Source organism: Panthera onca, chromosome C2 (genome assembly GCF_046562875.1).
Source record: "Panthera onca isolate mPanOnc1 chromosome C2, mPanOnc1 haplotype 2, whole genome shotgun sequence".
In the NCBI taxonomy this organism is placed as follows: Eukaryota; Metazoa; Chordata; class Mammalia; order Carnivora; family Felidae; genus Panthera; species Panthera onca.
The window spans coordinates 11563026-11587856 of NC_138347.1; the positions used below are offsets into that span (position 1 = coordinate 11563026).

The 24831-nt window shown below is 40.4% G+C and overlaps 1 protein-coding gene, 1 long non-coding RNA gene and 1 other non-coding gene across 9 annotated transcripts in view; 2 read left to right on the forward strand and 1 right to left on the reverse strand.

Moving 5' to 3' along the window:
- ITSN1 (intersectin 1) overlaps positions 1-24831 on the reverse strand; it is a 220210-nt gene that overhangs the window by 185061 nt on the left and 10318 nt on the right. The gene's annotated exons all lie outside the window — the stretch shown is intronic.
- The window catches only part of LOC145715744 (uncharacterized), a 136417-nt gene that overhangs the window by 27151 nt on the left and 84435 nt on the right, over positions 1-24831 (forward strand). The window lies entirely within an intron of this gene.
- On the forward strand, positions 13154-13226 carry TRNAR-CCU (transfer RNA arginine (anticodon CCU)). Its single transcript has one exon. It is a non-coding gene; the product is annotated as a tRNA-Arg (tRNA).

Below are 24831 nucleotides of genomic sequence, written 5' to 3' on the forward strand. Positions count from 1 at the left end.
TACCATGCAAAAACTTCTTTATAGTTATAAAACAATCAAAATGACCCTGTGGGTTTTCTGTTGTTCATACCAGAGTAAAAAGCTGAATTAAGAAATCACCTGTCTCTAGATTGATATTTTTCCCCTTTATATGCCATTCCAATTAAGCCTGGTTTGAAAGAATGACTGGTTTTTATTTCATCCTGACAACACTCTTTCTGAAATAATCAAAGGGAATTATGTGATACTCTAGAGAAACTACCCACAAATCCAGACTTTAAATAAAGCTTAGCAAATTTTAAACTATCCATTTTATCAGTTTCTAAGAGCTAACCTTAGATTAAACTAAATAAAGCTAATTTTTAACATATTACCTGTATTTTAATAAATACTCTCATAAATCATGCTATTCCATCTTTGGAAAATTTCATTCTTTCAGGTCCTCATAAGAACCGCAACACGAAAGAGACCAAGGCCCTGACTGTCTTCTATTCAACAGAATCAGTACTCAGATGAGTGCCATCAAGATCTCTTTAGTCTCCATAAGTGATTGCAAACACTTGACAATCAAGATTAATGTCTGACCTGTGAGTTGACCTTAACCACAGACACTTTTCTTAAAGGAGATACATGTTAGATTAGATAAGCAGTCACACGGAAACTCAGTTATTACTGAATCACATTTCTTTACATTCTACTACACATTATCAGCATTCTACTAACACAGAATTAATCAAAATCTTTTATTAGGACAGAGAAAATTAAATCCTAGAATGGGAAACAAAGAATACCTCGAAGGGCTCACAGTCTCTAACAGATATTACATGGGACTCTTTCTCCTCTTTGATCCGGTAGCTTTACTCAGAGGCATCTGCTTCAACAGCAAACATGCACATTATTTAAGCTGTCCTTCTGCACACACTGCTAACCTATCTGGCAGAGTAAATGTTTCTAAAATGGATAGCAACTATAAAAAATGAAAACAGAGAAATTCATCACAACTCAAAAACTGGTCCCTGAGCTCTCTGATCAGAGTCTACATTTGGTATTTCAAAATATTTGAAAACTACATTAAGCAGCAGGAGTTTAATAGCAGGAGCTTAATAGCAAGAGTTTAATAGGTTAACCACGTCATCTATATGGTAACTTTTACAGCTCTGATCACAGCTCTTTATAAATGGACACAAAAGGTACCCTTTAGTAACAGACAAGGAATTCAATCTGTGCATTACAGGAGACAAACCAGTTCTCAGATCTATACTGAGACAAGTATTTCATGCATTCACCTCAGCAGGGTGGATTTCCTGCACAGTGAAGGGCCAAATGGCTCAAGATTCAGTCACCTTTCCAGAGCTCAGAGGGAAGATGATTAATGCTTCAAAAGAACAAGGAATGGTGAACTTGTTCAATGACTTGCTTACAAAAAATCAGTTGCCAACTAAAAAATGCTTCAACCTCGGATAAAGCAGGCACTCAAACACATAGGTTCAAGCAGGGGTGAAGTTCTTGAATGACTCACTTTAAACTTCCCTCTAGTGTATCAGTCATAAAAAGATGATAGGACTATAATCAATTTATCATCAAGTTTACTTTCAGAACATTCAAAAGACTGCAAACTCCAAGCTATAAACAAGTGATCTCTGAGCAAACACAAAATGGAAAGAAGAAAAAAAAAAAAAAAATAGGAAATGAGCTTGATTCTCCAGGAGCTGATTATCTAGTCTGATAATCACCTTGGTCCCTTATTTTTCAGACCTACACCTTTTATTTTATTCTTTAAACTTTAAGTTTATTTCTTTATTTTGAGAGTCGGGGAGGGGCAGAGAGAGAGAATGAATCCCAAGCAGGTTCCACGCTGTCAGCATGAAACCCCACATGGGGCTTAATCCCAGAACTGTGACATCATGACTTGAGGTGAAACCAAAAGTTGGACGATTAACCCACTGAGCCACCCAGGTGCTCCTGGCCTATACCTTTCATTACTGCTTCGCCCACTGCTTGTTGTGTTTTATTTCCTCTTCTCTCCAAAAGTCTGCGCAGGTCAACATGCTGCACTCAGGGACATGCAGCCACTCACTCTCTCACTCAACCCTGAGACATATATGAAATTCCCTTCCTTGATAAAAACTTCAAAAAATGGTGCCAACAAAAATATCCCACAGGACCCAAAGTAACAAGAAATGTCCAGAGGAATGAAATCTACCACTTTCCTTTGAAATAAATTAACTGTAGAAATCATTATGTTGTATACCTGAAACTAGTATAATATTATGTCAATTATATGTCAATCTTTAAATATTAACTGTTAAGTGAGTTTTTAAACTAAAAGATACCTGCTTTAGAAACAATAAAATGCAAAAGAATATTATATCTATCAAACAACAGGCTGCTGTGGAGAGTATGAGTAAAGATCTATCAAAAAACACAAAAAGCAAGGAAGAGTCACTAAATTAATAAAGCACAATTTCAAGGAAAAAGCTGTATGTGATAAAAAAAAGAAATTTTATTTTCATAAGATTCATAACCCACAATGAAAACAACAGTTGTAAAACTGCATGCTCCCAATAACATGAAAACACATAAAGCAAAAACAAAAGGCAATCTCTTTGTATTTACCGGTTAAAATGTAGAAAGTAATAAAACTTAAAATACAACTAAGACAAATTCCTAATTCACACAGTAGCCAAAAACTAAAATACATAAAACTGTCACAAGACAAGTGTCACAAAAACCAACTCATTTAAGGGAGCAGCAACCTGGTACAGAACGGAATACCAATGCAGTGAGGAGTTAAAAAGGAAGCACAGAAGTCATAAACTAGAGGGGCGCCTGGGTGGCTCAGTCTGTTAAGCATCTGACTCTTGATTTCAGCTCAGGTAGATCTCACAGTTCATGAGTTCAGGTTCTGTGTCAGGCTCCATGTTGGGCTCCGTGCTGACAGCTTGGAGCCTGCTTGGGGTCCTCTCTCTCCCTCTCTCTCTGCCCCTCCTCCACTCATGTTCTCTCTCTCTCTCTCTCTCTCTCTCTCTCTCTCTCTCTCTCAAAATATATAAACCTAAAAAAAAAAGGTCATAAAATAGAGTGTTTACAACTTAATGGGGAAAAAGAAAACACAAATACTACACATACACATACAAATCAAGGGGAATATACATTTATACAAATAACACACCTAGAACACAAATATTTACACAATAAAGCTATATACATGCTTTGGCTTGGGATTCAGGAGGCACTCATTAAAAAGGGTAAACATAAGAGGATACAATCTCATAATCTTCTTAATTATAGGATAAATACCATCTATGGTATGCAATTCGGTATGTAAAGAAAAAGTACTCTTGGGTAAGAAATGTTTAAAATCATTATGCTGTTCTCATGCTTACCCCTTCAGGTTAAAAAGTCAGGAGTGACATACCAGTACATTTAGGAAGTAAATGGAATACTCTGGCAAATGTCAAATTAAAATCTTTTCTTTCTCATATATCCTTAAATTCCTATCTCCTAAGGAAATTATCTTCAAACTTCTGTTAAGCAAGAAAACTTTCTGTACACAAAACCTCATATAAACTTGAAATATAAAAGCCGAGCTGCTCTGGCTAAGTGTGGGTAGGGGCCACAGGATGGGAGCAGTGCCACAAATGGTTACACAGTACCCACCACCAGTACCATGAGCCAGGCATGGGGCTAAGGGAATTGAGAAGGGAACAAAACAGAGTCCATGCTCTTAGGGAGCTTATATTCCAGAATGAGGAGATAGCCAATAAATAAGTCAACAAATAAATATGATCATTTCACATACAGAGAACCACTCCAAAGAAACTGAGGTAGGGTAACAAGGTAAGTGATGACCGGAGGTGGTGTCTGGGGTTTCTTCGTGAGCCTGGGTAGTCAAGGAAAGACTCTCTAAGAAGACACTGGGGTATTTTCTGGGTAGTTCTAGAGAAGGTTTGACCAATGCAAAGATCCAAAGAAAGAAAAGCTGCTGCTCAAGGAATAGAAAGAGGCCAGGTGAGCTTGTATAAAGTAAACGAGGACAGTGTAGAAAGAGGAAACTGGAGAGGCAAGAGAGGCCAGACCACAAGGATGTCTTAAAAGTGAGGTTTGGATTTGAAGTGTGGGAAGTCTTTGAAAGGTTTTAAGCAGGAGAATAACAAGACCTGATTTATGCTGTAGAAACTACTGTGTGGAATAGATCCCAGCTAAACAGGAATCAAGAAAATCAGCAAGGAGGGCTTGGCAGACACTCAGGTGAGACAGTGGTGGTCAGAACTAATGTTTTAACAGTGGAAATGATGAGGGCTGGTCGGATTCAGGATATATTTGGACAGAAAGCCTACAGAACCTAAGAATGGATTAGATTCAAGGTGGGCAGGAGAGAGGGAACAAGGATAGCTATGACACTTTCCTGCTGCACACTTGGGTGGGTAATGGCACCATTAACTAAGATGAGAAGGTCTCAGGTATGCAGATTAGGGTAGGGATGGCATTAAGAATTCTGTTTTGAGGAGCCAATCTGGCTCAGTCAGTAGAGCATGCAACTATTTGATCTCAGGCTTGTAGGTTTGAGCCCCATGTTGGATGCAGAGACGACTTAAAAATAAAATCTTTAGGGGCGCCTGGGTGGGTTAGTCGGTTAAGTGTTGAATTCTTGATTTCAGCTCAGGTCATGATCTCGTGGTTTATGAGGCTGAGCCCCCACATCAGCCTCTGTCCATGCTGACAGTGCACAGCCTGCTTGGGATTCTCTCTCGCCTTCTCTCTCTGCAACCCTCCCCTGCTGTATCAAAATAAATAAACTTTAAAAAAAATCTTAAAAAAAAAAAAAGAATTCTGTTTTGACCATGTTAATTTTAAACAGCCTGTTATTAGCTACCCAAGAAGATCTGCCTAGCAGGTGCCCCGCTGACCATATAAGTCTGTAGTTCTTGGGAGAAGTTGGAATTACAAATGCCCACATACTTGCCCAGCTCTTCCCTGCTCTCCTACTTCTATATTCCCATGTCAAACCCTTTAAAGCCTTCTCAGAATCCCCAGTGGTTTTCAAAGCAGTGTGAAAACAATGCTTATTGGGGCACCTGAGGGGCTCAGTCGATTAAGTGTCTGACTCTTGATTTCAGCTCAGGTCATGATCTCAAGAGTTCATGGGATCGAGCCCCATATAGGGCTCTGCAAGAAGCCTGCTTGGGATTCTCTCTCTCTCCCTCTGCCCCTCCCCTGCTTGTGCTCTCATGTACGCGTGTATTTTCTCTCTTAAAATAAACATTAAAAAAATAAAAACTTAATGCTTATCTCCAACTTTCTATCTAAATTTGCCTGTTTTCATAGTGTGATCAGAATAATTAAATATTAAGAAAACATATCACCTAACAGTTAAAATGAAAAAAAAAAATGTAAATCACACTTGCTCACACTAGAATAAATTACATATGGTTTAAAGATTTCAGTGAAAGAACGAAACCACAAAAGTGTGCTAAGAGAAAATAAGGGTTAACATTTTATCAAATCGTGGAGAAAATTTTCTAGTTTAACATAACGGGGAAAAAAATCCTTAAAAATGGAAAATAATGATGGGCTGGGCGGGGCAGGGGAGGTAACTAAACACTTCTATAAAAGAACCATACCACAAGTTTTCAAAGCAAATAAAAAATTGGTCATAAATATCTGAAGCATTTGACATTAGGAATTAAAATCCCTAAGTAAGGAGCTCACATAAATTAATAAAAAATATTAACTCCAGAAGAAAATGTGACAAGGACAAGAGCAGAAATTCAAAAGAGAAGAAATATAAACGAGCAATTAACATATGAAAAAAGTGCTAAGCTTCTTATCCTCAAAAGAACAGAATTAAAACAAGGAGATACTGTATTTCACCTATCAAACTGGCAAACATTAAAATGGCAATGATATAGACTCGGAGCCCGGGCAGTAATTACTAAGCCCTTTCTGAAGACAATTTGGTAAATTATATCAGGAGCCTTAGATTTTATATGCTCTTTGACCTGCCAATTGCACTTCAGGGACTCCAACCTAAGGGTGAAGGGTTTCAGGGGCTGTTTGAAAAGATTTAGGTATAAATTATGTTTATCAGATTAGGATACTCTGTACCTAAAAAGGTTGCTTCAGAATCACATCTAATGACACGAAAAGAAGGGCACCTGGGTGGCTCAGTCAGCTGGGCATCTGACTTCAGCTCAGGTCGTGATCTCGCAGCTTGTGGGTTCCAGCCCCATGCCGGCCTCTGTGCTGATAGCTCGGAGCCTGGAGCCTGCTTCGAATTCTGTGTCTCCCTCTCTCTCTCTCTGCCCCTCCCCCACCCACACTCCGTGTGTGTGTGTGTGTGTGTGTGTGTGTGTGTGTGTGTGTGTGTGTGTGTCTCAAAAAAAAAAAATAATAAACATAAAAAAATTAATGACACGAAAAGATATTGCAGAAAAAATTTAAGTAGTAAAACATATGCTCGGGTTAATATTTAACAATAGGTATCTTCATAGGAAGATCTCTAATGATAAAATTTCAGGAAGCTAAAAGCAGTGTGTCTGTCTGGAAAGATTAAGTGTTCTTTATGATCTTTTTTCTTTCATTATAATGAGCATATATTGTTGGATAATTAAAACTTCATTTGAGGGGACAAAATCAAAAGAGAAGAAATATGCATAAAAGATCTTGTGCATAAAAGACTTACTGAATGGAAATTATAAAAAAAAAAATAACAGAAGACATCTTCAAGTGACAAAATTATAATGAGGAAATTTCTCTTCTCTTCTAGAATAGAAAATTTTCTGTATTTATATACTTTCCCTTGTGAACATGCATTTCATTACTTACTTTTTAAAAGGTAAAATAAACTTTTAAAAATTAAGTTATTCCCAACCCTCTTGTGCTATCTTGATTTTAACCATACCAACTATCACACAGTATTTTCAAGGATTTATGCCCATGTTTGCCTCCTCTTCCTGTTCCAAAACTAGTTTTTCTTTATTATTCTAATATCTTCAGGGAGCACAAAGGGACTTTCCTGAAACACACTGGGCTCCATCATCTCCCTCCATATTGTCACCTTAGGTGACTTCAATAACACTTTAGCCCAGTGGTTGCCAGAGTCTGGTCCCTGACCTGCTCTACTGGGATATAGAATGAGCTGGTTAGAATGCAAATTCTTGGGCCCTGCTCTGACACGGTGAATAAGAAACCAGGTGGGAACCAACCTGACGTTTTATCAGTCTTTCAGGTGATTCTGATGCATGCAAAAGGCTAAGCACCACTATTTCAGCCTCTATGCTTTGGGCCTTTCTGAATCCAGAAACTCTCCTAAAAACAGTCCAATCATTTTTCAGATTAAATTTTTCAGAATTCCAATAGCAACAAAATTAAAACATTCAAGGGGACTGAACAGTTAAATCTCCTATCTTAACAGCTGCAAATAAAATTTTGAAAGAAAAAAAGATCCACAATGAAAGAAAAGCATACCTGTGAAGATGTCTTAAAGGGACCAATGAGTCCTAAAGACATGGTTTCAAGCCGACAGCCTCTGAGGTAAACACAACTGGCTTCAGAACACGCTAAATGCAAGCTCATTTAATTACACGTGTCAATGGTAGGGCTGCACAATCAATTAGCCAGAATACTGAGTAATAATAATGTTCAAGCCATAGCTAGATTAATGCAACAATCAGGTGTGCCTAAAACTTCAGAAACATTTTTATCCTGAACTAATGAATGACCCCATTTGGGGCAAGATTTATTGAGATTTGACATGATAATTAATATAGTCGTTTACCTGTGATGGAGGTATAAGCATGATAGAAAGAAAACAAGGTTTATTCACGGTCAGACAGAGTAACAAATTTTTGCCACATGCATTTGTTCGATGGGTTGATGAATCAAGTACTGAGCTAGTGCTAGAGACCAAAACAAAAAAGGTATGTAAGATGTCCACCCTGCCCTCCAGAAGCCTGCATTCCACTTGTATCAGCAAGGGGCCAGACAGGGATCTCCCTCTATCCTGGGGCAGGAACTTTATTTTATTCACTCATTCATTCATTCATTCATTTAAATGTTTATTTTTGAGAGACAGAGAGAGACAGAGTGCAACCAGGGTAGGGGCAGAGAGAAAGGGAGACATAGAATCTGAAGCAGGCTCCAGGCTCTGAGCTGTCAGCACAGAGCCCGATGCAGGGCTCAACCCCATAGACTGTGAGATCATGACCTGAGCCAAAGTCAGAGCTTAACTGATTGAGCCACCCAGGCACCCCTAGGGCGGGAACTTTAAAACATGCATTATCTCTAATACTTGTTAGAGACAAGAAAACTGGGTGGAGTTTGAGAGGTAAGTCACTTGTTCAATGCCACCCAACTCCATACAAATCCAGGCTTTGCTCTGATCCCTCCACTCTTGTCCCAATGTTAACACCACTTTTACTCTTAAAAGGAGACATGAGTATGCATTATTTGCACCTTACATGAAATTGTGCTAATTTTACAATCAAATCAATAATAAAAACGTTATGATTTTATTTCTTTTTATAAAATACTTATCTATTTTTGAGAGAGAGCACAAGCGGAGGAGGGGCAGAGAGAGAGAGGAATAGAGGATCCGAAGCAGGCTCAGTGCTGCCAACAGGGACCCCAACGTGGGGCTCAAACTCGTGAATCCTGAGATCATGACCTGAGCTGAAGTCAGAGGCTTAACCAAATGAGCCACCCAGGTACCCCTGCACCTTACATGAGATTATGCTAATTTTACGATCAATTCAAGAATAAAAATGATGTTATGATTTTCAAAGAGGCATATGAATTAGGTAAAATCAGGTAGCATCAAGCCAAGTAAAAAAAAATAATTTATAAATGATCTCATTTTCTTTAATATTTATTTATTTTTGAGAGAGGAGAGAGAGAGAGAGAGAGAGAGAGAACACAATCAGGGGAGCGGAGGGAGGGAGAGAGAGAGAGGGAGTCACAGAATCTGAAGCAGGCTCCAGGCTCTGTACTGTCAGCACAGAGCTCAATGCGGGGCTTGAACCCACAAACTGTGAGATCATGACCTGAGCGGAAGTTGGACGCTTAACCAACTGAGCCACCCAGGCGTCCCTAAATGGTCCCATTTTTTGAATGGGAAAAATTATCTATAGAAGAATCAAAAAAAGGCAATACAAATATGGAACAAAATATTAATATTGGTTATACTGGGTGGTGGGATTACAGGCACTTGTCCTTCCTTTTTGATGTTCTTTTATAATGTAATTTATTTTTAAAATGATCATCCCACATTAAAGAAAAAAATTTTTAAACCCAGTCAAGATTCCATTAATCAGTGGTTCTCAATGGGTGTGTGCAATTCCACAATGGATATTGGAAAACCTAGTATTTTTGGTTGTCACATTCACTGGGAGGCACCACTGGCATTTAACAGGCTGCTCAGAACAGTCTCATACGAGGAATTATCCCATGTAACTTCCAAATGTCTCTGGACATTCACATAGGGGAGAAAATCCATTTATAATTATCTGAGCCTAAAACCAAATTCCATCTTACAGATAACCACACAAGACTGTGCAAGGTTCTACTATACATTCAATTTGCTGGGAGTATAATTCAAGAGAACACTGTTTTGAGTTTTGCCAGAAGTTGTTCACAGTTCCACCAAAGTCGTGTAATTAACTGTGATGCCTTTCTCCAAACTTGTAATAAATAAGTTTATTTGTTTTAAATGAATTAATGAACAAAAAGTTTAAAAATGAGTAATTTCTCAGTTTTAATGTTATTATAATAAATATCGATAAACAGAACCTACATAAACAAAAGCTACTTGGGGCTCCTCAGTTGAATGAAGGGCTCCTAATATGAGAAAGCTTGAAAACTGGGGCTTCAGTGGAAAAAGATATGAAAAGAGGGCAAGACTGGCTGGAGAGAGACCAGGTCCAAGGTTGGTGCAGGAGTGGAGTGAGGGATCTTTGAGAACTCAGCCAGATCAATAGTCCATAATTACAAGGGGGTTAAGGAATTCAGGATGAGGTATAAGCTTCTGACTCGGGCAGCTGAGTAAATATGAAGCCACTCAGACTGTAATACCAGAAACATGTTATTTTGTGTAATTAAAAAAAATTGAAAAGTACAAAATAAATCCACAAACATGAATGCTTAAATGAAAATACTGGCACAAACAGCCCCTTTTCATGCAGGTATATAATAAAAGCTAAACGTACTTCTTCTCTCCTTGCTTTTGATATACACAAACGAACCAGAATGTTGGGACAGTAGTCATGAACACAACTGGATCGCGCCCCGTGGCCACCAATGACGGAAAGGAGCCGTGAGAGGGAATACCTGCTCTCTTTCCTCCCAGTGCCCGGGCCCCTGCCATCAGCATCTTTAGGATTCTGCACAGAATTATTTTTAAAGATTCAGCTTCAAAAACCTTTTAAATCAGAGGTGTTCCAAGAAGCAGCAAGGAGGGGCCACCTGCAAGCATTTCTGCTGGACTCCAGCATAGGCTCTGGCTCCCTCTACTCCGTTGGGAGGCTCCGGGCCTGCCACCTGTACAGTAGAGCTTCCCTCCGCCCCCCCCCCCCCCCGACCCCCCCAAGGAGTTCAGGACAGAGTAACGGATATGGCCACAGAGCAAAGAAAATCTTTCAAGGGAAGTACAACTGGAAAGAGAAAGTACTGTAACGCCTAATTTTAACACTAATGGAGCCTCCCCTTCACACTAACTGCGGGGAATATCCCCAGACCCCATCCCTGCTTCCCACTTCACGCCAGTATGGCTCTTGGTGCTAGAAAGGGATCTGTGGCAGTAAGACTGACAAGCGGAAGCAAAACAGGAGGTAGGAGGGCACATCCTCTACTCCTAAGGCAGGTTCTGGTTGACATTCCCCCCTTCTAGCTCAAGGCTAGAGGCCTGGCTTACTTCTCCGAGCAAAGCACCCAGCCTAGGGGCGCCTGGGTGACTCAGCTGAACGTCGTCTGACTTCAGCTCAGGTCATGATCTCGCAGTCTGTGAGTTCAAGCCCCGCGCAGGCTCAGTGCTGACAGCTCAAAGCCTGGAGCCTGCTTCGGATTCTGTGTCTCCTCTCTCTGCTCCTCCCCCGCTCATGTGCTCTTTCTCTCTCTCTCTCTCTCTCAAAAATAAATAAACATTAAAAAAAAAAAAAAAAAGCACCCAGCCTAGCTCCAAAGAGGATGAGCCTGGAGGGGCCCACACCAAGGCCAAGTTACCCTCTTACAGAAGTACCCTGATTATTTGAATTCCAAAGACCCCCATCGGTACCACATTTGTGCTTATTTAGTTCTGAGTTACTTTCCTAAAAGGGTATCTTTGAACACCCTCCCAATTTCAATTTTCTCATTTCTAGTTTTTAGTAAAAACCGTCAGAAAAGTTCAAATGGAATAAGTGCTTGCCTCAAAGACAGAGACTAGGAGAAAACTGTGAAAATCTATCTTGTTCCAAAGATAGAAAAGAGGAGATACCCTCTTAGAGGCCATAAGCAGAGCCAATCTCTAAGAAAAGAAACATCCAATTAAAAGTCTGGACCAGAAGCACCCTGGGCATGAGTCTGGCCCTCACAGCTCCCGTCTCTCCTCCAACTACCTCCAGCTCTTTGCTGGTGCCCTTGGCTTAGGCACCAGGCCCAGGACGCCTCCCAATTCCGCCACCACTGCCATGCAGTACAACTGACCCATGAACTGGGTTCAACCGCATGGGTCCACTTATATGCAGATTTTTTCCCGTACCGTATAGACTATAAATGTATTTTCTCCTCTTTGTGATTCTCCCAGTAGCATTTTCTTTCCTCTCTCTTACTTTAAGAATACAGTGTATAATACACATAGCACACAAAGTATGTGTCACTAGTCTGTTTATGTTATCAGTGTGGCTTCCAGTCAACAGTAGGCTATTTCCAGTTAAGTTTTGGGGGAGTGAAAAAGTATATCTGGATTTTTGACCGTCTAAGGGTTAGCACCCCTAACCCCCTCGTTGTTCATGAGTCAACTGTACAACAAAGAGGTTGAAGTATGAGCCCTCTGAATGGGAACTTCCTATATACACTCCCAGAGAGTTAGTATTTATACAGCACGCATAGGCAGAGATAGCAAATGGCACAGTGGTTCACAGCACAGACTCCAGTCAGACTGCATGGGCCCTAATACCAGATCTGCCACATTCTGGTTGTGGGATCATGGGCAAGTTAACTAACCATTATAACAGTACCTATTCTGCAGAGTTGTTGGGAGGAGCAGATGAATCATTACATGGGAAAACACACAGTAAGCGTTCAGTAAACATTAGTTGTTATTATACTTCAAATGCATCACAGATTACAAAAGTCTAGGGGAACTGAATATGGTAAAATTAATCACCGTATCTGGTATCATTCCTATTGTAAAAGTTGTTCAAATTCACAACCATAAACTTTCTCAGTAACTGAGATCCTTTTCCTAAACTAGAGACTTACAGTGTCTCAAAAAGAACACCTTGGTTCCGGATCTAATCATCTCTGAGGAATAAAGACATAAAACAACCACAAAAAATCATTTGGCTGACAATTTATTCTTCCTGTATTTCCAAAACTGCATAACACAAGCATTGCATACATAATTTTTTATTATTAGCATATAACATGTTGACTAAGACATGGGTTCTCTACATTTCTGGCTTCAGGGCTCTTTTATACTCTTTAAAAATTGAGGATCCCGAAGAATTTACCTTAGAAACTTATAAGAAACAGACATATACAAGCACATAAACCATTAGCCATCAAAGAGATGATGTCCTCAAACATCATACAGCCACTAGAAAACCAGGCTGTGCACCTACAGAGAATGAGAATAAAAAGAGGAAATAACCACTATCATTATAAAAATAATCTGAACTTGCAGACTGTTTTAAATTGTCTCAATGAGTCCCCAGAGGCTCCAGACCACACTCTGAGAACCTCGGCACTAAGGAAAGAATGAGTATCAAAATTCTCATGGCTTTCATCTTCTACCTTTTCTAGATCTACATAAGAAAAATTACGATACATTTCATCGAACTATATATGAACTGCAAATGATCCTATCCTAAAATTGCAGCAAAATGGTTTAAGAAAATATTTTGACAAAATTGCCACTATGGTAGACTAAATGTTATGTCTAATTTCTTTCCATTTTAAAAAATGTGAACACAGGGGTGCCTGGCTGGCTCAGTGGGGAGAGCATGTGACTCCTCATCTCAGGGTCATGAGTTCAAGCCCCATGTTGGGCACTGACCTTACTTAAAATAAGTAAATAAATGAATAAATAAATAGTGAACACATATAACAAAAATTACCATTTTAACCACTATGAAATGTATAATTCAATGACATTTAATATATTCACAGCATTGTGCAACCATAACCAACAATGAATTCCAGAATATTATCATCATCCCAAAAGAAAATGAATGATGATCTGTAAGTTTTTGTCTCAACACCTGTTTTCAATCCTTTGGGATATATACCTAGGGATAGAATTGCTACGGCCATATGATAACTCTGTATCTCTATATTTAGCTTATTAAGAAACTACAAAACTGTTCTGTTACAGCAGTGCCATTTTACATTCCTACCACTAACGTATAAGGCTTCCAGTTTCTCCACGTTCTTGCCAACACTTGTCATTTTCCTTTTTTTTTTCTTTTATGATAGCCATCCTAATGGGTGTGAAATGGCATCTCAGTTTTGATTTCTATTTCTCTAACAACTAAAAGCGTTGTTTGCTATTTGTAGATCTTCTTTGGAGAAATGCCTATTCATGTCTTTTGCCCATTTTAAAAACTGGGTTCTTTTTGTTGTTGGATTGTTAAAAATTCTTACGTCTAATTATGTTTTACCAGGACATGAAAGCACTTTAAACCAACCACGGATCTGATCCTCCTCTCTCTACCAAGCTTAAAACCAATACCAACCTTCCACATGACAAAAAGAACAACTGAGAAATTTAAAATGGTCACAGAATCAACTAGCAAACAGACTATATAACACCTTCATTTTTGTTTTAAATTACAAATCCAGGATTGGATCACAGATGATAACAAAATAAAGATGGTGATGATAATAGTCATTTCTCATAATAAGCACTTACTCTTTAGTGAAGCACTGTGCTAGATGCTTTAACATCCTCACAACAACCATACAAGGTAAGAATTATAATCAACCCCATTATACAAATGAGGAAACAGAGGTACAGCAAAGTGAAATAGCTAGCTTATGGTTATGCAGTCAACAGCTGAGCAGTTTTGCTTCAAAATTTGTGCTTTTAATCCCTTTGCTGTACAATCAGGAAATAACAATAAATCTTGCACAGTTACATAACTCAGGACTTAAAATGTTAGTAGCTACATTTTGATATATTACTTTCAAGTTCCAGCTCTCCACTGTCTGTACAAATCTTTTTTTTTTTTTTTTTTTAAGAGAGACACAGAGAAAGAGAGCGAGCACACACGAGCATGGGGGAGAGGGGCAGAGAAGGAGAGAGAGAATCTTAAGCAAGCTCCACACTCAGCGCAAAGCCTGACTGGGGCTCCATCCCATGACGCTGGGGGATCATGACCTGAGCTGAAATCAAGAGTCAGATGCTCAATCGACCAAGCCACCCAGGTACCCCTAGAACTTGCCTCTTAATCAGATTTAGGGGGGCACCTGGGTGGCTCAGTCGGTTGAGTGGCTGACTCTTGATTTCGGCTCAGTTCATGATCTCACGGTGAGTAGGTTCCTCCCCTGTTCGAGTGTGTTCTCTCTCCATCTCTCTCAAAAAAAAAATAAAACCTTAAAAAAAAAAAAAAATCAGGTTTAGAAATGTCACAAAGAAGTAAACCCAAAACCAGATGGGTGAATGCCATTTTATCATTCCAATTTAGATCTTTTCTAACATTTTTGAATCTGACAAAAGACTGTTCAGGATACTGTGACTCAACTGTCTATTTCCAAGGGTGTCTAGATCACATCTTGACAGCAATTATAAGAGGTTACAGTTACCAGCAAAGCCAGGGCCTAAAGGCCCTTCTAATTCAAATTTCCAATATAATTATATACCAGTTAGTGGTTTTGTAAACTAAATCTCAAACTTGAGAAGAAATCTAAAAGGTAACGTATTTCATAACAAAACCAATATAAGCACAATGCTAGAGTTTATAGATTTCATTTTCTGAGGAATAATTACATGCATGACCGCCTAATGAATCCAGCATTGCTATACCTGTCTAGAGTTATGGGCCCTCAAAATGTGAAAGAACTTTAGGTTGTATTTAAAAAATCCTTTACAGACAATCCCTGCTCCTTTTAGAATTAAAAGGTAGACTAAAGCTCTGAAATCATGATAAATGCTCATTTATACCAAATTTCATTTCATAATGTTGTAATACTCCTATCTACTTTTGTGGTAATTCAAGAATTTTTTATTTAAGTTCAGCTACCCAATGTGTCCTTTGGAATGTTTTCATTATGACAAATGATAGCAAATTGAGGTTGTTTTCTCATCTGTAACATAAGGGTATTTACCATCTATCTCACAGCTTTACAGAAAACCAATTTTAGACAGGACATAGGGAAAGCTTCTTGCCAAACACATGAGACATGACAGGTACTCAGTAAACATTCCTGTGTATGTGTGAAGTCATGGGTGTGAGTCAGATAATACCAGAAGGCATTCTAAAGCAAATTCTATAAAAGCTAAGAGCAACTCTGATTACTTACCTACAGGTCACTTATCTGATGAACTCAACTGCATATAACCCAAAATCTAGATGATACCAGGAGAGTCTCCTGATTAGGAAAACAGGTGCCATTTGTATACTTATAAAGGAAAATTAGTTTATTCCTTGGGCCAGACCTAAGTATAATCTTACATCTGACACAGCAGAAGGCTCTGCTGGAGGCTCTCTCTATATATATCCTACCACCTATTTGCTGACATGTTTCATTTAATTAGAGGTATGAAGGTTCAACATGCAATACACTAACACGAATACATTTAAGTCCACAAGAGGAATGTAAAGTGCTTTCCTCTTGGGGCATCTGGGTGGCTCAGTCGTTTAAGCATCTGACTCCTGATTTCAGCTTGGGTCATGATCTCACGGTTCATGAGACGGAACCCCATGTAGGGCTCTGTGCTGGCAATGTGAAGCCTGCTTGGGATTCTCTCTCTCTCTCCCTTTCTCTCTGCCCCTCCCTGGTTTGCTCTGTCAAAAAATAAACATAAAAAAACTTTAAGTTTTTAAAAAATAAAAAAATAAACTTGGCAAAAAGGTTTAAATTTTATAAGGTAGGAATTCTCAAGGTGGTTCCTGAGTCTCTGGAGTTCCCAAGACCATTTCAAAGGGTCCAAAAGGCCAAAACTATGACCATAATGGTACCCAGACATTATTTTCATTGTGTTTATACTTGCAGTGACACAACAACAAGGCTGGGTAAACTGCTGCCACCTTAGCAGTGGCACCAAACTGTACTGGTGGTTACGTATTCCTCACTGCCACACACACGTTAAATAAAATCAGGGGGCGCCTGGGTGGCTCAGTCATTTGAGCATCCAACTTTGGTTCAGGTCATGATCTCACTCACGGTTCGTGAGTTCAAGCCCCGTATCGGGCTCCGCGCTGACCTGTGGAGCCTGCTTGGGGTTCTCGCTCCCTCTCTCTCTGCCCCTCCCCCCAACTCGTGTTCTCTATCTCAAAAAAAAAATCAGTTTTGCTTCAGAAGGTCCTTGATAAGTCATTAAGAATGATAACTATTAAATCTCAACCCTTGAATAAATGTGTTTATTATTTGTATGACTAAAAGGGAAGTAATCAGGGGCGCCTGGGTGGCTCAGTCGGTTGAGCGTCCAACTTTGGCTCAGGTCATGATCTCACAGTCTGTGAGTTCGAGCCCCATATTAGGCTCTGTGCTGATGGCTCAGAGCCTGGAGCCTGCTTCCGATTCTGTGTCTCCCTCTCTCTCTGCCCCTTCCCTGCTCATGCTCTGTCTCTCTCTGTCTCAAAAATAAATAAAAACATTAAGAAAAAAAATAAAATAAAAAATAAATAAAAATAAAAATAAAAAGGGAAGTAATCATAAAGCATCCCTATGGCACACAGACTACAACCGATGTCTTAAGAAAACACAGTTGTGCAAATGAGTTGCAAGCTGAATTAGGCACTTTTTTTCATGGAACACAGTTTTTACTTAGCAAAACAACAGAAAAACTATGTTTATTCAGACTTAAGTATTTGGCAGGTGGTTTCTCAAAAATGAAATGAGCCTATTGCTTCAAGAAAAACAGATAGTAACTTGGCAAATGATAAAAGTTAAGCTTTTGAGCAAAAATTTTGAATTTGGAAAACTAGTATCTGTCATTTTGAGTTAGACTTCTTAGCATTGAGAAATTTTTCCAATAAGATGGGTGGTAATACTAACAAATGGGATGTTAAAGTAGTATTATTCAATGAAACATATCAACATTTGCAAGATCTACATAAATCAGTGAATTAATATTTTCCGAATGACCAACACATGATGTTACAAAATCACAAAGGTGTAAAATGTCATTCAAACAGCAGGATGGACTATAGATGTTTTTGTAACGGAGTATGAAAAATTCACTAACATAATTTCAGATTCCGCATTGCCACTAACCTTAAGAAACTAGCAGTGTCAAATTTTGGTATGGTATCAAAGAATAACCACAATTTTCTGAAAATGCCATCAAAAGGCTCCTGGCTTTTCCAACTACATATCTGTGTAAGGCCAGATTTCTTTCAACTACTTCAACCAAAACAACATTTCGCAACCAACTGACTGCAGGAGAAGATATGAAAAGCCAGCTGTCTTCTATTAAGCCAGACTTTAAAAGAGGTTTGCAAAAATGTAAAACGATGCTCTCTTCTCACTAAATTATTTTTTTCTTTTGTAAAACAGTTTTCATAAAAAATCTGTTATTTATGTAAGCACGCAGTGGGTTTATTACAGGTATTTTCAATACATTAATAAAATACTTTGTACATTTCTCAATTTTAATTTCTCATCTGGCAAACAGTGATACATTTAAAAACACAACCCACATAAAGCTCCGTGAGGTCCCCAATAACTAGAAGCCGGACCAGTCAGTAACAGCCAAGTGGTAACGTGAAAAATGATGAAATCGGGGCTAAGACAACAGCGATGGACACAGAGAGAAAGAGATGAAACCCAAAGATGTTCCAGGGGCAGAAGAATTGACAGAATGTAGCAACCAACTTCGGAATTAGAGAGAAAAGGTCCAGGCTGTCAGCTTGCATGGATACGTTGCAACCATCTGTCCACCTATCTGGTTTATAGACAGGTACTGAGTCTATTCCATACAGAGAGATTGAGATGCTCCACAGCCAGGTGATCAGTTCTAACAACAGCTCTCTGATTTCAACTGAGTGTCCTAAAATTTGATTCTGATTCTATCTACCTGGAATTAGTACAGAACCCACAGGTAAAGGGCTCAGTCCCGTTTCAGACACCAGCCACAAGTCTTAAGTAGCCCCTACAGTACCAGCACTTCTGCAGGAAGACTACAAATTTGGGGGTTCCCACAACCGCCACCCTCCCCCAGGTTCAGTAATTTGTTAGAACTACTCACCAATCTTAGGAAAGCACTATACCTGATGAGGGAGTGTGGAGCTAGCTGAGGGCAAAATACAGACTAACAGCACTGCCCCCTCCCCCCGGAGTGGAATATGTGTGATATTCCTCAGACCTCCCTGGCTCCCCAAGAACAAAGGGAAGGGGTTTAAGTGCTTGCCATGGTGATGTGGGGAAACTAAGGCAAATGAAAAATTAAATTCCCTTACTGCCTATAGCCCACTGACAAGTCCTTGACAAGGGCAGAGTGACCGCCCTCTAGGAGCTCAGCAGCCTAGATGACGACACTTTGCTAGGGGGCAAAAGAGAATCTTAGCTTAACATTATCCCAACCTCCAGGATCTGAGGATCCTGTAAGTCTACTTCCCTTATCTCAACTACCCCAAGATATATGCTGGCGCTCATACTCCAAGCTTATGCCCCACCCCCCGATATGTATCTGAAGGGTCTCATGACTGAGGTTTTATTAAACGGTAATAAATGGTGTTCCCTAGCAACAGCTAGCCCCTCAAGGTGCTGGAAACCTTGCTTCCAAACTACCTTAGAGACTTACTCTATCCCTGACCCGCTCCCATCCAGAGAATATACAATGAACTACCCGTCAGGACCCCAGTGTAGCTCTTCCCGTCCGTGGGTTCTGTCCCCGTACTTTAATAAAATCACCTTTTTGCACCAAAGACGTCTTCAAGAATTCTTTCTTGGCCGTCAGCTCTGGACCACCCCACCATCACCCCAAAACTTCATCACATTTATGATTAGTTTTATTATGAAGGATACAACTCTGGGACAACTAAATGGAAGAGACTCAGGGCAAAGTATGGCTGAGGGGAGTTGAAGAGCATCCATGCCCTCTCCTCCTCTGTGGAATATTGTGCCTACCCATCTACACATCTAAATGTTCACCAAACCTCACCATCCTGGCATATTTATAAGGGGCTTTATGAGACATGACTAATTAAATCACTGCCCACGTGATTAAACTCAATTTCCAGTCCCTCTCCCTTGTTGGGGGGTAAGGGGCTAAAAGTCACTTCATTAGCATAAACTCAGGTAAAATCTAAAGAGGCTAATTTTGAATAACAAAGACACTCCCACCACTCAGGAAATTCCAAAGGTTTCCAGAGCTCTGTGTCTGGAACCAGGGAGAAAGACCAACTACACTTTTTTTTATTATACCACAGAGCATCTAACATGGTTATTGATGTTTAGTAGGTACTCAGTAAATAATTGCTGTAGGCAAAGGGTTAGAACTCGGGAGGCAGAACTCCAGGTATACACAGATAACAGGATTTATTCATGGTGGCTAAAACTCCAACAGGGGAGATGACTGTCCTGGAAGACAGTGGAGGGTCAAAAGACGGTAGATGTAACAGCTCTAGAGACAGCAACATACAAGGTAAAGAGCCCTCAAAAGAGACTAAGAAGTCCTAGATGTAAGGGAGAAGAAAAACACAGAGTATAAGGCAGAGAAAGCCAAAGTAGAACAGTGTTTTTCAAGAAGAAATGGGCCAAGGGGCGCCTGGCTGGCTCAGTCTGAAGAGCACGGGACTCTTGATCTCTGGTTTGTGAGTTCAAGCCTCACACTGGATGTAGACATTACTTAAATAAAATTAAGAAAAAAAAAAAAGAAGAAGAAGAAGAAAAAATGTGTCGAAAGTCACAGAAAGGTCAAGAAACAAATGGACGGAAATCTGTGTATGGGAATCAACAATGGAGGGGCAGAGGCAGAACCCCGCTACAAGTAACAGGAGCAAAGAGACCCAGCATAAAACTACTCCTCCAAGAAACAGAGGGAGTACAGCACCAACGGGAAGAAGCGGAGCAGGAGGTGATGGAAGGGGCGGAGGAGCCAGAGGAATGCACACAAGTCAGAGAACAAGCCTAATTCAGATCAGAGCTTCTGGATTGACACCAAGCCTTTTTTACATGCCTATGAGGCCCCGCACCGGCTGGTCTCACCTCCTCCCCCAGTTCCCTAATAGCAGCTACCGTGGCCTTCCTCTCAAGTGTGCGGTGCTCCTTCATGGTACGGGCCCTGCTCACATGCGGGTTCCTCAGCCTGGGAAACAACTTCCTTCCCTTCCCTGATTGACTCCTGTGCATAGCTCACACCTCAAGTGCATGCCCCATCTTCCCCGGACTCTAAAACTAGATGAGGTCCTCCTGAACGCTTTCATCATGGCACATACAACAGCTGGAAATCAGCTATCTATGTGGGGTGGGGTTTTTTTCCGTATTTCTGTCTGTCCCAGTAAAATATAAATAGATTGAGGACAGGGAGCTGTCACTACTGGGGTAGTCCAGGCTCCTACCCCAGCACCTGGCACACGACAGTCAAGCGGGATCTAGCTGTGGCAAGGCTGAGGGGAACAAGCACGAGAGAATGGCGCAAAGTCTCAGAGGAAACAGGAAAGAACAGCATCTAGAACCCGGGGGGAGGGAAGGAGACACCCACCTCTTCCTTCTCCCTCTTATCGCAAGAAGTAGAGAGCAAGTGTGAGTAAGACAGATTTACAAAAGCTACTTGGGAAGTGGGCGGCAGGCCCAAACAGGAGGCAGCATTACTGCTGAAAGTGAAGGTTCAGATGCCTCCCGGGAAGCTTGAGGAAAAGGGCAAATGTGGTGAGGGATGGAGAGAAAGCTGAGAAAGAATACTTTGCAGGTCGCAGCTAAGTGGAGAAGGAAGTCCACGAGTTCCTACGCTTCTCTTCAGCTGACTTTTGCCAGCACGAACACAGGAAACGGAACACAGCTGCATCAGTCTAGCAATGCAGGTCTGCAGGACAGGGATGATGCAAGGACCACTGGGCCAGGACACAGCTGAAATGCCACGCTCTGAGTTCCCAGGTGCGTACAGAAGGTCACAAAACTAAGAGGAAAGGAACTTGAGATAAAGAGAAGAAGGACCCCAGGAACTACAGTTTCTGGATGCAAGTATTGTAATCAGAACACGTGAAATAAATCACGCTATATAGCATTTTAAAAATATGAGCAACATATTTTTCAAGGTATCATAAGCTCTTGCCACCTACCGTCATCAGTCTCTTAGAACAAGAAATCTCAAAAATAGGCCCATCCCGTTCTGAAACAGGTCAAGTTGCTATCTTTCCTGAAGTCTAACAAAAAAAAATTTAAAAAGCAGATGGCTGAAGAAAGGATATCCCTTTCTAGCTCCAACTTTTCCATTATATATTTTTCCAGTAGTTCCAGATGAGCATAAGTTAAAAAGCCTCCCAGTATGAGCCCAGAGAGAATGCCAACACACCTTAGGCACTGAAAAACTCTGAGAAAATCTGCAATTACGGAAGTAGCCAAGGGGCACCTGAGTGACTCAGTTGGTTAAGCATCCAACTCTTGATTCAGACTCAAGTCATGATCTCATGGTTAGTGAGATTAGTCAAAGTAGTTAGTTAGCATTGGGCTCTGGGATGACAGCACAGAGCCTGCTTGGGATTCTCATTCTCTCTCTCTCTCTCTCTCTCTCTCTCTCTCTCTCGAGATAAATAAACAAACTTAAAAAAAAAGTGGGGGGGGGGACTGTCATTTAAAGAAAAAAAGGGGTTACCACCAGTCCCCTTCCATATGATCATCATTTATGATGAGAGTGTTGGGCATGTGTTTTCCTGCCCAACACTCTTCTTCTCCCAGTTGATCCCATTTTCCCTCCTTCGGTTAATTCCAGGAATTTAGGTACCAGTCTCAACAACTGATGGACCCAAGAGCCCAGGACAGTCAATGAGAGCTCCACATTCGCTTGGCCATGAGGACTGCTTCGGGCATGTGATCAAGCCAGGCCAATCAGAACCTTTGGACTTGACAGGTGTGTGAGTCAATAGATTTTCTTTTTTTCTTAAGACAGTTTGTGCTTCTTCCACGTGCAAATAAAAAAGATCAGCAAATACAGTTATAAATAAGGAAAACTGTAGCACTGGATTTTGTCTTCCTTCTCTACTACAACCCTTTTCTTCCCTTTCTATCACTTTTCTTTTTTCCCTCCCCACCCAACTTCTTAGAATAGTGAACTACTTAAACTTGGCACTGAGTTTTTATGACATCACCATGAGACAGAAAGCTAATCTATGATAAGCCTACTTCCAGGTAAATCAAGCTGTGATTCATTTTCTTGGTATTTAGATATTAAAGTCAAGAGTCTTGTTTCAGCGGTTTGACCAGAACACACCTGAACAGGTATCAAACTCACCGCCTACATGAACACACGACAATACTTTCCATTGTGAATACCTCTAGTATCATTTTTTGCATGAGGCCAAAATGCTATTTGTATGTGAAGGGAAATAACACCACTGAAATTCTAGGACATTTGGAAGTACATTCCAAATCTCTTCCTTCCTGTTGTCCCTCTGCTAAAGATCTGAACTGGTTTTTCTTGTGTGCTTTTTTTTTAAATTTTTTTTTTAATGTTTATTTATTTTGAGGGAGAGAGAGACACAGTGTGATCAAGGGAGGGGCAGAGGGAGAGGGAGACACAGAACCTGAACTGGGCTCAGTCTCTGAGCTATCGGCACAGAGCCCGATGCAGGGCTCGAACTCACAAACTGAGAGATTATGCTTAACCGACTGAGCCACCCAGGTGCCCCTGAACTGGTTTTAAAAGAGGTGAGACGTGGCATCCACATCTGCAAAATGACCTTTCCAATAAAATCATGATTACCTGAATTAAATTGTGTACTTCTGTGTTTCCTGCAATCCTTAATTTCCCATGTTATTGTTACATGGTTAAAAAATAATGAAAAATTCACAACTTTTTCAGAAGAAACGTAAGAGACAAGGTAGTATTATAAAATGAATACAGTGCTGGGAATGAGAAGGATCCTTGATGACATGAACAGTAACCCACCTCATCTGGCTTAGGCTTCTGCAAAAGGAGAAAGAAGGGGGGATATTGAGAGTACAGGAGTATTTCACAGAACTCAGAAACAGGAATGCAGCCAGCCCCAGAAAGCAACGAAGAAAAGGTTTAAAGCTATCAGACTCAGGCAGCGTTCTTCTCTTTCTGCGTCTCTCCAGATACGTGCTTTATTCTCTCCATCTACAAACCACCATTCTCTCTCCCCAGACAACAGAACATAACTGCCTTTGACTCCCAAGTGTTTTAACCTTGTGGCCATGAGCATGTGAAGCTCAAACGCCTCTCTTTTGGGGCTATTTGCAAATTTCCAAGAAAGGAACACTGGTTGGGCTAGCCTGGGTCAGGTTCCCAGACCTCGTTCAATCCTCTCCACCATCTGTGGGGACGAAGAAGTTGGTAGGAAGCGGATGTTTGGTTAAAGGACAGATAAGGGATTCGTGTTGGGTCAGACACCACAGAAACTCCCACCACAGAGTCCCGGTACTTAGTTTTTTCATCACCAAAATAAGGTGCATTTTAGACTTTTGCTAGCAGTCTAGAGTTTAAAAGAGCTTGAGAGAATTAAATTGAATTTAAGAGATTAGAACTTGGGGAGTTCACCTCAGTAATACAAGCTAAAAATAAATTACACATTCTAGAAGTAAAAATTGTCTTTTATAAATATTGGTCTATGTGAAAAACCCAAGAGAAATGAAAAATTTAAGACCCGTGAGATCTTAAAGAGCTGAGATTCTGTCTTGGGTCAAGGCTGGACATCTAGAGCAATGCCGGGACACAGGGCACATGGCCCATGTTCACCGAACAAACTCAGAACTTTCCAACTACTGTACTTTCAAATGGGTCACAGGTGTGCTCAGGTTTGGGGGATAATGCCCGCCATTAGGCCCAATTAGCAGGACTAATGTGGTACTAACTGTATATGATATTATGTTGATAAATGCTGAGAAATATGGAATAAATGACCAAAACACCCCTGGAGCACAGAGTTCTAGCAAGGTGGCTGGTTATCAAGGAAATCTGTAGAAGGGCCAATACGCATTCGATAAATGTTCACACTCACTCGTAGTAGTAGGAAAATGCAAGTTAAATAAAACTTAGATTTTTAAACAATGGTTTTACCCAATCGTGGTGAGGGAACACAAAATAGGTCCACACTGCCAGGGGAACCCACTGGAGAGTAGTAGCAGCAAGCTGCTGAGGCCTGGAATATATTCCAATATATTAAGTGAAAAACGGGCTACACAACTGTATGTACGGAGATTATAAACTTGTAAGGCGACAATGACTGAAGTCAGCCCTTAGTAGGTCTGCTTTGCTTGAACCCCAGTGTGTTTATAAAAATTGTGGCCCACATAAAAATTGGGAGATTTCAT